The sequence below is a fragment of the Macaca fascicularis genome, chromosome 5 (assembly GCF_037993035.2).
Source record: "Macaca fascicularis isolate 582-1 chromosome 5, T2T-MFA8v1.1".
Classification (NCBI taxonomy): domain Eukaryota; kingdom Metazoa; phylum Chordata; class Mammalia; order Primates; family Cercopithecidae; genus Macaca; species Macaca fascicularis.
Genome location: NC_088379.1, coordinates 140,521,549 through 140,535,640, shown reverse-complemented (window position 1 = coordinate 140,535,640; position 14,092 = coordinate 140,521,549).

The following is a 14,092-nucleotide window of genomic DNA, read 5'->3' as shown; positions in this document are numbered from 1 at the left end:
CTGCACTCCAGCCTGGTGACAGAACAAGACACTGTCAAAAAAAAAAAAAAAAAAGCAAAAACAGAAAAGAAACACTTTACTTTAAATTTTAATATAGATACTGTCTCTTCTGAAGTAAGGATTTTTACATTAAAGAAGACAGTAAAGAAATCAGTAAACAAGCAAACAAAAAACACCAAAGAAGAACATACCATAAAAATTGTATTGATTAAATAATTATTAAATGACCTCTGCATTGTGGAGCCAAGTCAGTACACCATAATATACCCGTACTTGCCTTTTCTACTTCTGGACTTCTTTTAGGAGGAATTGACAAACTTTTATCTGTGTTAAATCTCTGCTAATTGCATTTTTGGAACTTCTCGTGTATTGAATCTGTTTATATTTAGAGTGTTGATATAAGTATATGTTAACAATGAAAAATGGCTAGCTTTTTTGTTTTCTGGTAAGCAAAGATTTTTTAAGGTGAGATATTGGCACTATAATAAAGCAGTTAACAAATAATAACTTTAGGAATTTGCAAAAATATATCTATGTGGGAAAAAAGGGGGCAAAGCTATCTTTAGAAGATCTCAGATTCTAAGATATGAGACTATAAAATAACGTATTTTAGGTGGATCAGTCAGACAGTGAAATATTGAGACAATGTGATTCATATAATGTAGAAGGAAAATAAGAGAGCACATTGTTAAGCAAGCAACCATTAAAAACCAAAGCTGAGTGCACAGGAGAGGAAATATTCAGGTGGCATTGGCAAGAACCTTAACTTCTCAGGAAGTAGAGACAAATACCAAATCAGTGGAACAGAAACATCAAGACTGGCCACATCCGTACTCTAGAACTAAAAGTATAGTAAAAAAAAATCAAATTATGTAAGTGGTTTAGATAAGTTAGAGAATTTTTATACTTAATAAATGGTAAATATTTTCTCATTACTCATAATACTGTTTTATTTAGTATACAACAAAAATAAAACTCTGCATTTGATTAGAAACCTAAGCTAAAATTTTGTTTGTATATATATATACTCTTTAAAAACTTATTTGCAAAACAAATAGGAAATTTACCTTGTGTCTGTACTTCATAGGAAAAGGGGAGATTCCACCAAAAGGGCTCTACTAGAAAGAAACCTGGAGACTAATGAAATAGGAAAAAAATCAAGACATAAAAACATCAATAAACTTTATTAGATCGAAGCTTCTGTACAAAATTCATTAAAGAAAGTTTCAAAAGTAATGAAAGACACAAAAAATTAGATCAGTTGAACTTCATCAAAATTAAGGAGTACTGTACTTTAGAAAACACCAAGAATAAAGTAAAATGACAACTAGCAAATTTAGATAAAATGTTTGCAAATCATGTATGTGATTATGTATTTATGTAATATAAAAAAACTATACAATTCAATGTTAAAAACACAAGTAGCTTAATTTTTAAAATGTAAAAAGCATCTAAATAAACATTTATTCAAAGAAGACACAAATGGCCATCGAGCACTTAAAAAGATGCTCAGTGTCAGTAGCTTCAGGAAATGCAAGTCAAAATCTCAGTGAAATACTACTTCACCCTGATTAGAAGGACTGCCATCAAAAAGGCAAACAATAACAAGTGTTGGAGAGTGGGAGGGAAAGTTAGAACTCTCATGAACTGTTGGGAATATTAGAAGTGGATAAGGCTAAAATTCCAAGCATTCAGTGAAAATATAAGCACAAGGATAATCTGTTATAGTGGAAGTATGAAAGAATATTCAATTTTAAATGACTGCTGTTGAAAATAATTATAGCTAGTTGGAAATACAGAAAATATACTTTATATCTCATATATCGGGGCCAATAATGGATATCATATATAAATAATATTCACATTATTGATTCACCTCCTCCCATGTGATAAAAACCAACATAGAACCAGCTCAGATTACTCTTTTTATTTTGAGATGGAGTCTTACTCTGTCACCAGGCTGGAGTGCAGTGGCTTGATCTTGGCTCACTGCAATCTCCAGCTTCTGAGTTCACATGATTCCCCTGCCTCAGCCACCCGAGTAGCTGGGACTACAGGCACACACCACAACACTCAGCTAATTTTTTGTATTTTAGCAGAGATGGGGTTTCACCATGTTGGCCATGATGGTCTCGATGTCCTGATCTCCCTCATGATCTGCCTGCCTCAGCCTGTCAGAGTGCTGGGATTACAGGCTTGAGACACTGCATATGACCTCAGCTCAGATTATGAAAGAAATTAGTAGGACAGATATAAGTAAATTTTAATAAACTATTGATAGCAGGAATTCTCACATTTGATGAAGTTCGCGAATGGAGTGATGAAAAGTTGAAGAATATGGTGGCAAAGAAAATAGGACGCTGCATATCCAGTTTATTAAATAGATTTTTTTATTAAACTTTTTAGCCTTCAGTTTTCAATAAGAGCTCATTTGCAGAAAAGTATTATCTTTCTAAAACTGTCACGTCAGTGGCCAGGCTGGAATGTTGGTGGATTCATAGTTTTACAGACCTATCCAGTTTTGTTGTCTGGTTCTTGATTATATGTCAATAACTCAGAGCTAAAAATGGAATAATAACTAATGAATCATCTTGACAGGTAAAAATACTATACAGTGATTTATAATGGTATTTGTTTATAAACATCTCTTTCCAGAATTGTCCCTAACTCAGTTGTTTTCATTGCATCAAGTTTCATGAAGAAAAACAATATTGCTTAGAAACATTAAATTTCTTTATACTGAATGTTGATGCCATCAAGTAGTTCTTTATAAGACTGAACATAACTAGACTTTGAATTACTTATAACACTTGCTTAAGTAGAATAGTTCAAAAAAAATCTTCACAGAAAAGCCAAATCACTTTTGGTTTATTAATATATCAAAGTGACTAAGAAAAATGGAGCATTTGATAGCGATATAACTTTCGTATCATAATTGAATTTGCAGTGCTGTTGACCTTAGCACAATGTAGTACTAAAACAAAGATGTCTTTCTTCACACTTCCCAGATGTCATTGGAAATAAGTAATGGGATACATACATGAGGTAAATTATTTTTAAAATTATTTATATCAGTTAGAAACCTTCCATTTTAGTTGACAAAATGTGTCTTGACTAAATTAAGTCAAAAAAGGAGAATTTAGTGGAGCAACAAAATTAACCCATGAAAAGAGAGAGATGAATGTGAAGTCAGGTGCAATCAGTTGAGAGATTTGAATAGATGCAGAATTTCTCCTTCATTTCATATATCTGTTGTTCTATGTATTTTATCACCTTTTTGTCCTGGTAAAGATAGGTAGTTGAGTTCTAGTCTATGTATGTAACAATAACAATTGGAAGTTCCGATTTTTATGAAGCCAACTCAGAGACTAAAAGTAAAGATTATTCTCTTGACACCTTAATACATGAAATTCCAGAAATTGAGTGTGGTTAGCTTTCAGGAGATTTTGCCACTCAGGCTCTATCAATCACTGTGCGTTATAGTGTTTGTCCCAGACTAGATTGCATGGAATTCATATGGAAATACCAGGGACCCAGAATAGTCAAATCAATGTTGAAAGGAAAATGGATTTCATCACTTACTACAAAACTACAGTAATGAACACAGTAATGTTCTGGCATAAAGACAGACATATGAATCAATGGTGTACAATTGAGAGCAAAAAAATAAGCTCTTGACTTTATAGTCAGCTGATTCTCAACAAAAATGCTATGAAAATTCAATGGGAAAAATCATTTGTTTCAATAAATTATGCTGAGATAATTGGTTTCTACATTCAAAAAAGAAATTTGGAGTGGTATCTCACACCACAGGAAAAAAGTTACCTGAAAGTGCATGGCTGACCTAAATGTAAAAGCTACTGTAAAACCTTTAGAAGTGAACATATATAATCTTAGGTTATGCAGGAGGTGGAGGTTACAGTGAGCTGAAATTGTGCCACTGCACTCCGGTCTGGGCAACAAAGAGAGACTCCATCTCAAAAAAGAAAAGATATATAATCTTGGGTGAGGCAATGATTTCTTAGATATGATACCAATGAAACAAGTGATAACATAGAAATATTTCCACAATATACATCACAAGATTTAGATCCAAAACAATGAGAAAAAACTCTAACTACATAACAATAACAAAAAAAAAAAAAAACAGGTAACTCACTTAAAAATGAGCAAAGATCTGAAGATACATTTTTCTAAAGAAGATACATGTATGACTAATAAACACATAAAAAGATGCTCAGTATTATTAGTCACTGGGGAAATGCAAATCAAAGCCACAAGATGTTCCTTCACACTGACAAAGATGTCGACAATAAAAAAGGTAAGTAATATCAGGTGTTGGCAAGGATTTAAAACAACTAACACCTTTATACACTGTTGGTAAGAATGTAAAAGGATACAGCCACTTATTAAAACAGTTTGTCAGTTTCTCAAAATGCTAAATGTTTACTTATCATAGAATCCAGCAATTTTACTCCTAAGTGTAATATATACACAAGAGAAATAAAAATATATGTCCTCGCAAAGATTTACATATGAATATTCATAGGGATATTATTCACAATAGTAAAAAAGCAGAAACAACTCAAATGTTTGTTAATTGATAAATAAAGTTTGGCATACCCATACAAAAGCATAATATTCAGCAACATAAAGGAATGGAGTATTAATGCATGTTACCACATGGATGAACTAAAAAATCATTATGCTAAGTGAAACAAGACACAAAATAACACATAATTTATGATTTTATTTATATGAAATTCAAAAAATAGGCAAATCTATAGAGATGGAAACTAAATTATTGGTTGCTTGGGGTTATGAATGAACACTTTTCTTTTCCTTTTATTTCTTTTCATTTTTTTTTTAACAGGGTGGTGGAAATGCTGAACATTTACATTATGATAATGATTGTATAACTATTAATATATTGAAATTAATTGAATTGCATTTAAAATGATCAATTTTGTGATACATAATTTATCCTAAAAAACACTATTTTTAAAAGGCATAAGAATTCTACATGAGACACTATTTAAAATATCAATCACCACAAGAATATTGCATAAAATACCACCTCATACTCAGTGTCCTAAAGCAATATGCATTAATTTAGGTAATGAGTTGGCAGGCCAACTCTTTGGAACCTCTGGCATCAGATAAGATGATTCATGTGTCTGTGGTTATCTGCAGTCCAGCCAGGTGGCTGTGTTGATCTTGGCCAGGTGTTGAACACCTTGTCTGGGGGTTGACTAGCTTTCTGATTGTCTAGGATGGACTCAGGTTTATGTTCTTCTTCCTCCTGCAGGTTAGCTCAAGCACATTTAATGATAGTGGCAAGCAAAAGGAGAAGTAAAAATGCACAAACAACTTTTCAAGGTCCTACTGCACATGTCTCATTAGTCAAATCACATGGCCAAATTCATAAACAAGAGACAAGAAAATACACTCAACTTTCTGACAGGGGAAGCTACAAAATAACTTGATAAAGCTTATTATATTGGAAAAGACAGGAGACAAAGATAAGGGACATGAAATGTGGGGCCAAATTAAAAAAAAAATCTATTCTCAAGATATCTTTTAAGTAGGTTGCAAAATAAAATTACAATGAACTTTCTTATATATAAATCTCTCTCTTTCTCTCATAAATGCACCACACACAAACACAACAGAGTAAAACAAAGTAGAGAGACAGAATTTTGCATCACAGTGGTTATTTTCAGTGGGAGGATCCAAAATGATACAATACTATTAGCGTAATATTATTAGTGTTTAATATTATTACATATTCTGTGTATTTCTATATGTATACATATTTCTATATATAATATATATTTATTATATTTCAAATTGCTTCAATTAATATACATTACTTCTAATTTTTACAAAAATAATTTCATATTAACAATGGTTTTAAATAAAAATAATATATGTTTATCCTTAATGGCTTAAAACTTACCTAAAATATTAAACATAGAAAGGAAAACATTTCTGAAATCAATTACCCTGTTTATTTATAAGTAGGAAACTGTGCATCAAGAAATCTAAGAGAGTTAAACATGGCGGCTCATGCATGTAATCCTAATACTTTGGTAGGCTGAGGCAGGCGATCAGTTCAGGCCAGGAGTTTGAAACTAGCCTGACCAGCATAGCAATACCCCGGTGCATGGTGGCTCGTGCCTGTAATCCCAGCTACTTGGGAGGGTTAGGTGGGCTAATGGCTTGAACCCTGCGGTGGTGTGAGCTGCGATCACACCACTGCACTCCAGCCTGGGAAACACAGCAAGGCTCTGTCAAAAAAAAAAAAAAAAAAAAGAAAAAGAAGAAAAAGAAAGAAAAAGGAAAGAAGGAAGGAAGGAAGGAAGGAAGGAAGGAAGGAAGGAAGGAAGGAAGGAAGGAAGGAAGGAAGGAAGGAAGGAAGGAAGGAAGGAAGGAAGGAGGGAAGGAAGGAAGGAAAATAAAAGAAATATAAGAGGTTTGACTTAGGTGAAATAGCTAAAAACATTTCACCAGGATAATCTGAACTTCCAAATAATTTTTTTCTTGGTTTTTAACATTATAATAGATATTTTTTGTCATCTGGCAGGCTGGAAGGTTTAATAATGCTCTAATCTATATGCGAATAGTAAGAGTTAATGGTGATATGCATTTTCTATATATATTCGGTATTACTGTGCTCTGATAAAGCAAATGATTTGTTCAAGTTTATGTATTATGTTTATGTATTTTCTTAGTATACTTAGAAAATACATGATGTAAATCACATCATATCTCTTACATTTCTCATCTAACCTGGGGCAGAAACTCAATCAATAACTTAGAGTATAATCCTCCATTTTTTAAAAAAAAAAAATTTCCACCACTGGATCATCAAATCATCTTATAAAATATAAAAAATGATTAAAATATAAGTATGATCAAAATCAGTGGTCACACACTAAACAATGAAAATGGCTATATAAATATATATGTTTTTATGCATTTTGCCTTTGAGAAACTACCAAGAAATTAATTGGTCACATTTCTTTAGCTGTGGTATCTCATTGGCAACATTTTTTTTCTTTCTGCAACTTGGACACTTGAGATAGTATTTATAATTTTTATGCAGAACTATAGTAATGTATTGATTACATTATTAATTCATTCGTATGTTCTACAAATATGTATAAAGTACCTACCATATGCTTGGCACCAAGACAGGATCTGGGTCATAAACAAAACACACATGATGCCTAACCCCTGAGGCTTATAGACATTGCTCCAAGGCCTCATAAAGAGAGATAATGATTTTGTTTAGTCAGAAAGTCTGGACTTTAAGGGAAAAGTTAGGTAATTTTTAAGTACCCCAACACTACTGACAATAAGGGTTATAAAAATAACACAGTTAAGTAAATAGAGGGATAGATTATGGATATAAACATAATAATTGTGTAATATATATAATGTAAAACTCATGAAGATATGAAGCCTTTAATAATGAACCTCTAATCAAAGTAATAGTATTTCTAAATTCATATATATTCAATCATTTAAATTTAAAGTTGTATTTCTATTGGGACTTGAATGTTTTTATGTTTTAATATTGTATTAGAACATAGTGTTTGCAATATTTATATTTTTTAAAAGTAATATTTTACAGTGTATGCAATTGAACGCTCTCTATATAATAGAGTACCCTATTTAGTATAAATGAACATTTCAACTCTGTCACCTCAGCATCTAATACAATAAGATGAATTCAGTACATTTTTTCTTTATTTTTTAATTGCTGGAATGAATGACCTGCATTCCAGAAATATATTTGACCCTTAATATTGATGAGGTTACATATTCTTAAATCAGTGAACTAAGGTCCTTTCAAATCTTCATGCCCCTGGCTACAGATCCAAGAAAAAAAAAGTTAAAATTAACCTAGGAAGTTAGTTTTTTCAAGGTTCCAAGTGAAAGTAGCTTTGTTCTTTCATTTCATGATCCTAGCAGAGTTTTCTTCTCAGGCAACACAATAGGAGGTCCCATTATATGGACTTATTCCTTTTTAAGCAATGCCCTAGGCATTGGATAATTGCTCATAAGATAAAGATCTACATTATAAATACTACATAAATCTTTTGTGTAATATTTTACAATTTATATTTTTTGTACTTTATTATCTTTGAGCCCCCTACAGATGTTTCTCAAAACATTTACCTCCCCTTATATTTTCAAGGATCTAAAATATATAAAGGCTTCTCTGTTGGATGTCTACTATAGAATTCTCATTTAAAATATTTTTTTTTCATTTCTTGTTTTGATTTATTTCAATTCACCTATGTATCAAACGACAAATCAGTTGGTTGCCGACCTTTAAAAAAGTCCCAATGCTTTAAGAGAAAACTGTAGGGAACCTGTTCAAAATACTGCTCATCTTATAATAACCCTGCAGCAGTTTTCTTTTGCAAACAATTTGTAAGACTGCATGTATTTTCAATAAAATTATATAACTAAATACATACTGTTTTATTAACATATATGTTCTATTATCTATGCCTCTTTCTTATTTTTCTGTGAATGTGTTATTTGTTGATTTATTTATTTTATGGAATTTGAAGGATAGAAAGGCAACATGCCTTGACAAGTTATAGTAACCAAATCCTAAAATAATAGATATCTTAAAATTTTAAAAATATTTTGTTGAGAAAACAAAATGACTTCCAGAATAAAGTGAGGACCTTGATGAACCAATCTCCTGTAAAATAACTGCAATACTGTCAAAACAAAGAAAACTGAATGTTTCAGAAATTCTGAAATTAATTAAACCATATAACAAACTTAAAATGGGAAATTGTCTCTCCAACAGAAATAACTATACTTCAGTAAAATAGCAAGGTGTATAATTATTCAATTTGAGGAAATTTTTATTCCACTTTCTGCCCAGCTCAGTGGTCTGATAGCTGTGAAAAATCCATCGATCTTGAAGCAAACATCGAATAATGACCTCTTTTGGAGCTCCACCAAAAGCATTTTCCACAGTCATTATTTTATCCAAAATATGAAATATTGCTGTTAACTTTGGAAAATCATTTGACAGTTCTTCAAAATATTAAACATTGAGCTACCATAAGACTCAACAATTTTACTCTAGGTACATACTCCAAATAAATAAATATATATATCTACAAAAATAACTTATAAAATATTCATAGTAGCATACTCACAATAACCAAACAAAAAACAAAATCCAAATGTCCACAAAATGTTAAAAGAATAAACAAAATGTCGTATATCCATCTAACAGATTATTTTTGGCAATAGAAAAAAATCTATATGTTCTACAACACGAATGATTCTTGAAAATATTGTGGGAAAAAAAGCTCCTGACAAAAACGCATATTTTATATTTTCATTTATATGAACTGTCCATAATAGACAACTGTGTTGAGACAAAGAGTAGATTATTGGTTGTTTTGAGTTTGGGAGGGGTTAGGAAATGTGGAGAATCTACCAATGTGTATGGGATTTCCTTTCTGAATAAGAAAAGTGTTCTGAAATTAGACGGTGGTGGTTGCACATCTCTGTACATATAATTTTTAAAAATTGTACTGTATATTTTAAATAGGTATGTTATGTAGTGTGTAAATTATGTGTCAGTAGTCCCGTTAATACAACAGAAAAAAGAAAAATAATAACATTCCTATAGTAGGAAGACTTTCAGCACTTTATCACATCTTTGTTAGAAAGTGGTACAAAACCTGTATGTTGCAACTGTAAGATGTAGAATGCTGGGATGCAAGTGTCATTTCCAAAATAACTATTTACTTTTATTTGACATTAATTTTTTGAAAGATGAACATTTTGACATTCTCTTTTATTTCTTCAGCAGCCCTGATGTAACACATACTGATTTCATTTTATTTTTTCTAATCTGGATTTCAACCTTCCATCTTTTACCTACACCATATTGAAGCACTTTTTTAATCTTTTTTTTCTTTTTTTTTATTATACTTTAAGTTCTAGAGTACATGTGCACAACGTGCAGGTTTGTTACATATGTATATTTGTGCCATGTTGGTGTGCTGCACCCATCAACTCGTCAGCACCCATCAACTCGTCATTTATATCAGGTATAACTCCCAATGCCATCTCTTGCCCCTCCTCCCTCCTCATAATAGACCCCAGTGTGTGATGTTCCCCTTCCCGAGTCCAAGTGATCTCATTGTTCAATTCCCACCTATGAGTGAGAACATGCAGTGTTTGGTTTTCTGTTCTTGTGATACTTTGCTGAGAATGATGTTTTCCAGCTGCATCCACGTCCCTAAGAAGGACACAAACTCATCCTTTTTTATGGCTGCATAGTATTCCATGGTGTATATGTGCCACATTTTCTTAATCCAGTCCATCACTGATGGACTTTTGGGTTGATTCCAAGTCTTTGCTATTGTGAATAGTGCCGCAATAAACATGTGTGTGCATATGTCTTTATAGCAGCATGATTTATAATTCTTTGGGTATATACCCAGTAATGCGATGGCTGGGTCAAATGGTATTTCTAGTGCTAGATGCTTGAGGAATCACCATACTGTTTTCCACAATGGTTGAACTAGTTTACAATCCCACTAACAGTGTAAAAGTGTTCCTATTTCTCCACATCCTCTCCAGCACCTGTTGTTTCCTGACTTTTTTAATGATTGCCATTCTAACTGGTGTGAGATGGTATCTCATTGTGGTTTTGATTTGCATTTCTATGATGGCCAGTGACGATGAGCACTTTTTCATGTGCCTGTTGGCTGTACGAATGTCTTCTTTTGAGAAGTGTCTATTCATATCCTTTGCCCACTTTTTGATGGGGTTGTTTGTTTTTTTCTTATAAATTTGTTTGAGTTCTTTGTAGGTTCTGGATATTAGCCCTTTGTTAGATGAGTAGATGGCAAAAATTTTCTCCCATTCCATAGGTTGCCTGTTCACTCTGATGGTAGTTTCTTTTGCTGTGCAGAAGCTCTTTAGTTTAATTAGATCCCATTTGTCTATTTTGGCTTTTGTTGCCGTTGTTTTTGGTGTTTTAAACATGAAGTCCTTGCCCATGCCTGTGTCCTGAATGGTATTACCTAGGTTTTCTTCTAGGGTTTTTATGGTATTAGGTCTAAGATTTAAGTCTCTAATCCATCTTGAATTAATTTTCGTATAAGGAGTAAGGAAAGGATACAGTTTCAGCTTTCTACTTATGGCTAGCCAATTTTCCCAGCACCATTTATTAAATAGTGAATCCTTTCCCCATTTCTTTTCTTTGACAGAAAGTTAACAAGGATATCCAGGACCTAATAGACATCTACAGAACTCTCCACCCCAAATCAACAGAATATACATTCTTCTCAGCACCACGTCACACTTATTCCAAAATTGACCACATAATTGGAAGTAAAGCACTCCTTAGCAAATGTACAAGAACAGAAATTATAACAAACTGTCTCTCAGACCATGGAAATTGAACAACCTGCTCTTGAATGACTACTGGGTCCATAACAAAATGAAGGCAGAAATAAAGATGTTCTTTGAAACCAATGAGAACAAAGATACAACATACCAGAATCTCCGGGACACATTTAAAGCAGTGTGTCCCAGAATCTCTTGGACACATTTAAAGCCCACAAGAGAAAGCTGGAAAGATCTAAAATTGACACTCTAACATCACAATTAAAAGAACTAGAGAAGCAAGAGCAAACACTTTCAAAAGCTAGCAGAAGGCAAGAAATAACTAAGATCAGAGCAGAACTGAAGGAGATAGAGACACAAAAAACCCTCTAAAAAATTAATGAATTCAGGAGCTGGTTTTTTGAAAAGATCAACAAAATTGATAGACCACTAGCAAGACTAATAAAGAAGAAAAGAGAGAAGAATCAAATAGATGCAATAAAAGGTGATAAAGGGGATATCACCACTGACCCCACAGAAATGCAAACTACCATCAGATAATACTATAAACACATCTACGCAAATAAACTAGAAAATCTAGAAGAAATGGATAATATCCTGGACACTTACACTCTCCCAAGACAAAACCAGGAAGAAGTTGAATCCCTGAATAGACCGATACAGGCTCTGAAATTGAGGCAATTATTAATAGCCTACCAACCAAAAAAAATCCAGGAACAGACAGATTCACAGCTGAATTCTACCAGAGGTACAAGGAGGAGCTGGTACCATTCCTTCTGAAACTATTCCAATCAATAGAAAAAGAGGGAATCCTCCCTAACTCATTTTATGAGGCCAACATCATCCTGATACCAAAGCCTGGCAGAGACACAACAAAAAAAGGAGAATTTTAGACCAATATCCCTGATGAACATCAATGCAAAAATCCTCAATAAAATACTGGCAAACCAAATCCAGCAGCACATTAAAAAGCTTATCCACCATGATCAAGTGGGCTTCATCCTTGGGATGCAAGGCTGGTTCAACATACGAAAATCAATAAACGTAATCCAGCATATCAACAGAACCAAAGACGAAAACCACATGATTATCTCAACAGATGCAGAAAAGGCTTTTGACAAAATTCAACAGCCCTTCATGCTGAAAACTCTCAATAAATTCGGTATTGATGGAACGTATCTCAAAATAATAAGAGCTATTTATGACAAACCCACATCCAATATCATACTGAATGGGCAAAAACTGGAAAAATTCCCTTTGAAATTGGCACAAGGCAGGGATGCCCTCTCTCACCACTCCTATTCAACATAGTGTTGGAAGTTCTGGCTAGGGCAATCAGGTAAGAGAAAGAAATCAAGGGTATTCAGTTAGGAAAAGAAGAAGTCAAATTGTCCCTCTTTGCAGATGACACGATTGTATATTTAGAAAACCCCATTGTCTCAGCCCACAATCTCCTTAAGTTTATAAGCAACTTCAGCAAAATCTCAGGATACAAAATTAATGTGCAAAAAACACAAGCATTCTTATACACCAGTGACAGACAAACAGAGAGCCGAATCAGGAATGAACTTCCATTCACAATTACTTCAAAGAGAATGAAATACCTAGGAATCCAACTTACAAGGGATGTAAAGGACCTCTTCAAGGAGAACTACAAACCACTGCTCAGTGAAATAAAAGAGGACACAAACAAATAGAAGAACATACCACGTTCATGGATAGGAAGACTCAATATCGTGAAAATGGCCATACTGCCCAAGGTAATTTACAGATTCAATGCCATCCCTATCAAGCTACCAATGGCTTTCTTCACAGAATTGGAAAAAACTGTTTTAAAGTTCATATGGAACCAAAAAACAGCCCGCATTGCCAAGACAATCCTAAGTCAAAAGAATAAAGCTGGAGGCATCCTGCTACCTGACTTCAAACTATACCACAAGGCTCAGTAACCAAAACAGCATGGTACTGGTACCAAAACAGAGATATAGACCAATGGAACAGAACAGAGTCCTCAGAAATAATACCCCACATCTACAGCCATCTGATCTTTGACAAACTTGCAGTGCTCTTAACTTGAGTGATTCACTCTCCAAAATCTGTTCCCTATTGCTTGTACATTGATATTCTTTCTTTTGATATAATCCTTAGAAAAGTAGAATTTCAGCAGACCATGTATACAAACACTATTTTCTTTTTATCCCTAGGCAATATAAGGAATAAAATAGAATTATGGATTTATAGAATCTTAGAAACACTCTTTCATATTTAGGCCTCAGAACTTGTTATACAATATTTTATTTAAATACACTTGGGATATATTACATAATAGGTTTAAGAAGAACATAAATAATAGGATTTCCAGTACAATGTCCCACAAAGCACTGTTTGACAAAATGAATTTTGGAGCTAAAGAAAAAATGTTCTAGGTTAAATGTGTTTGAATGAAAAAAAAAAAAGGATCAAATGAAATTGAAATTGAAATACATTTTTTTCCTCATGGACTTCCCAAACCATCTAAATGTATTAAAGTGATTTTGACTCTCTAGAAGGGAAATATAGTAGTCTCCAAAGACATTTGACCAGAGGAAATTTTCCCATAAACATCAACATCCTTAGGTATTACTAAACATACTTTTGGAAATCATAAAATAATTTTTTTTCAGTAAATTAATTCAGGGGTTCTAAA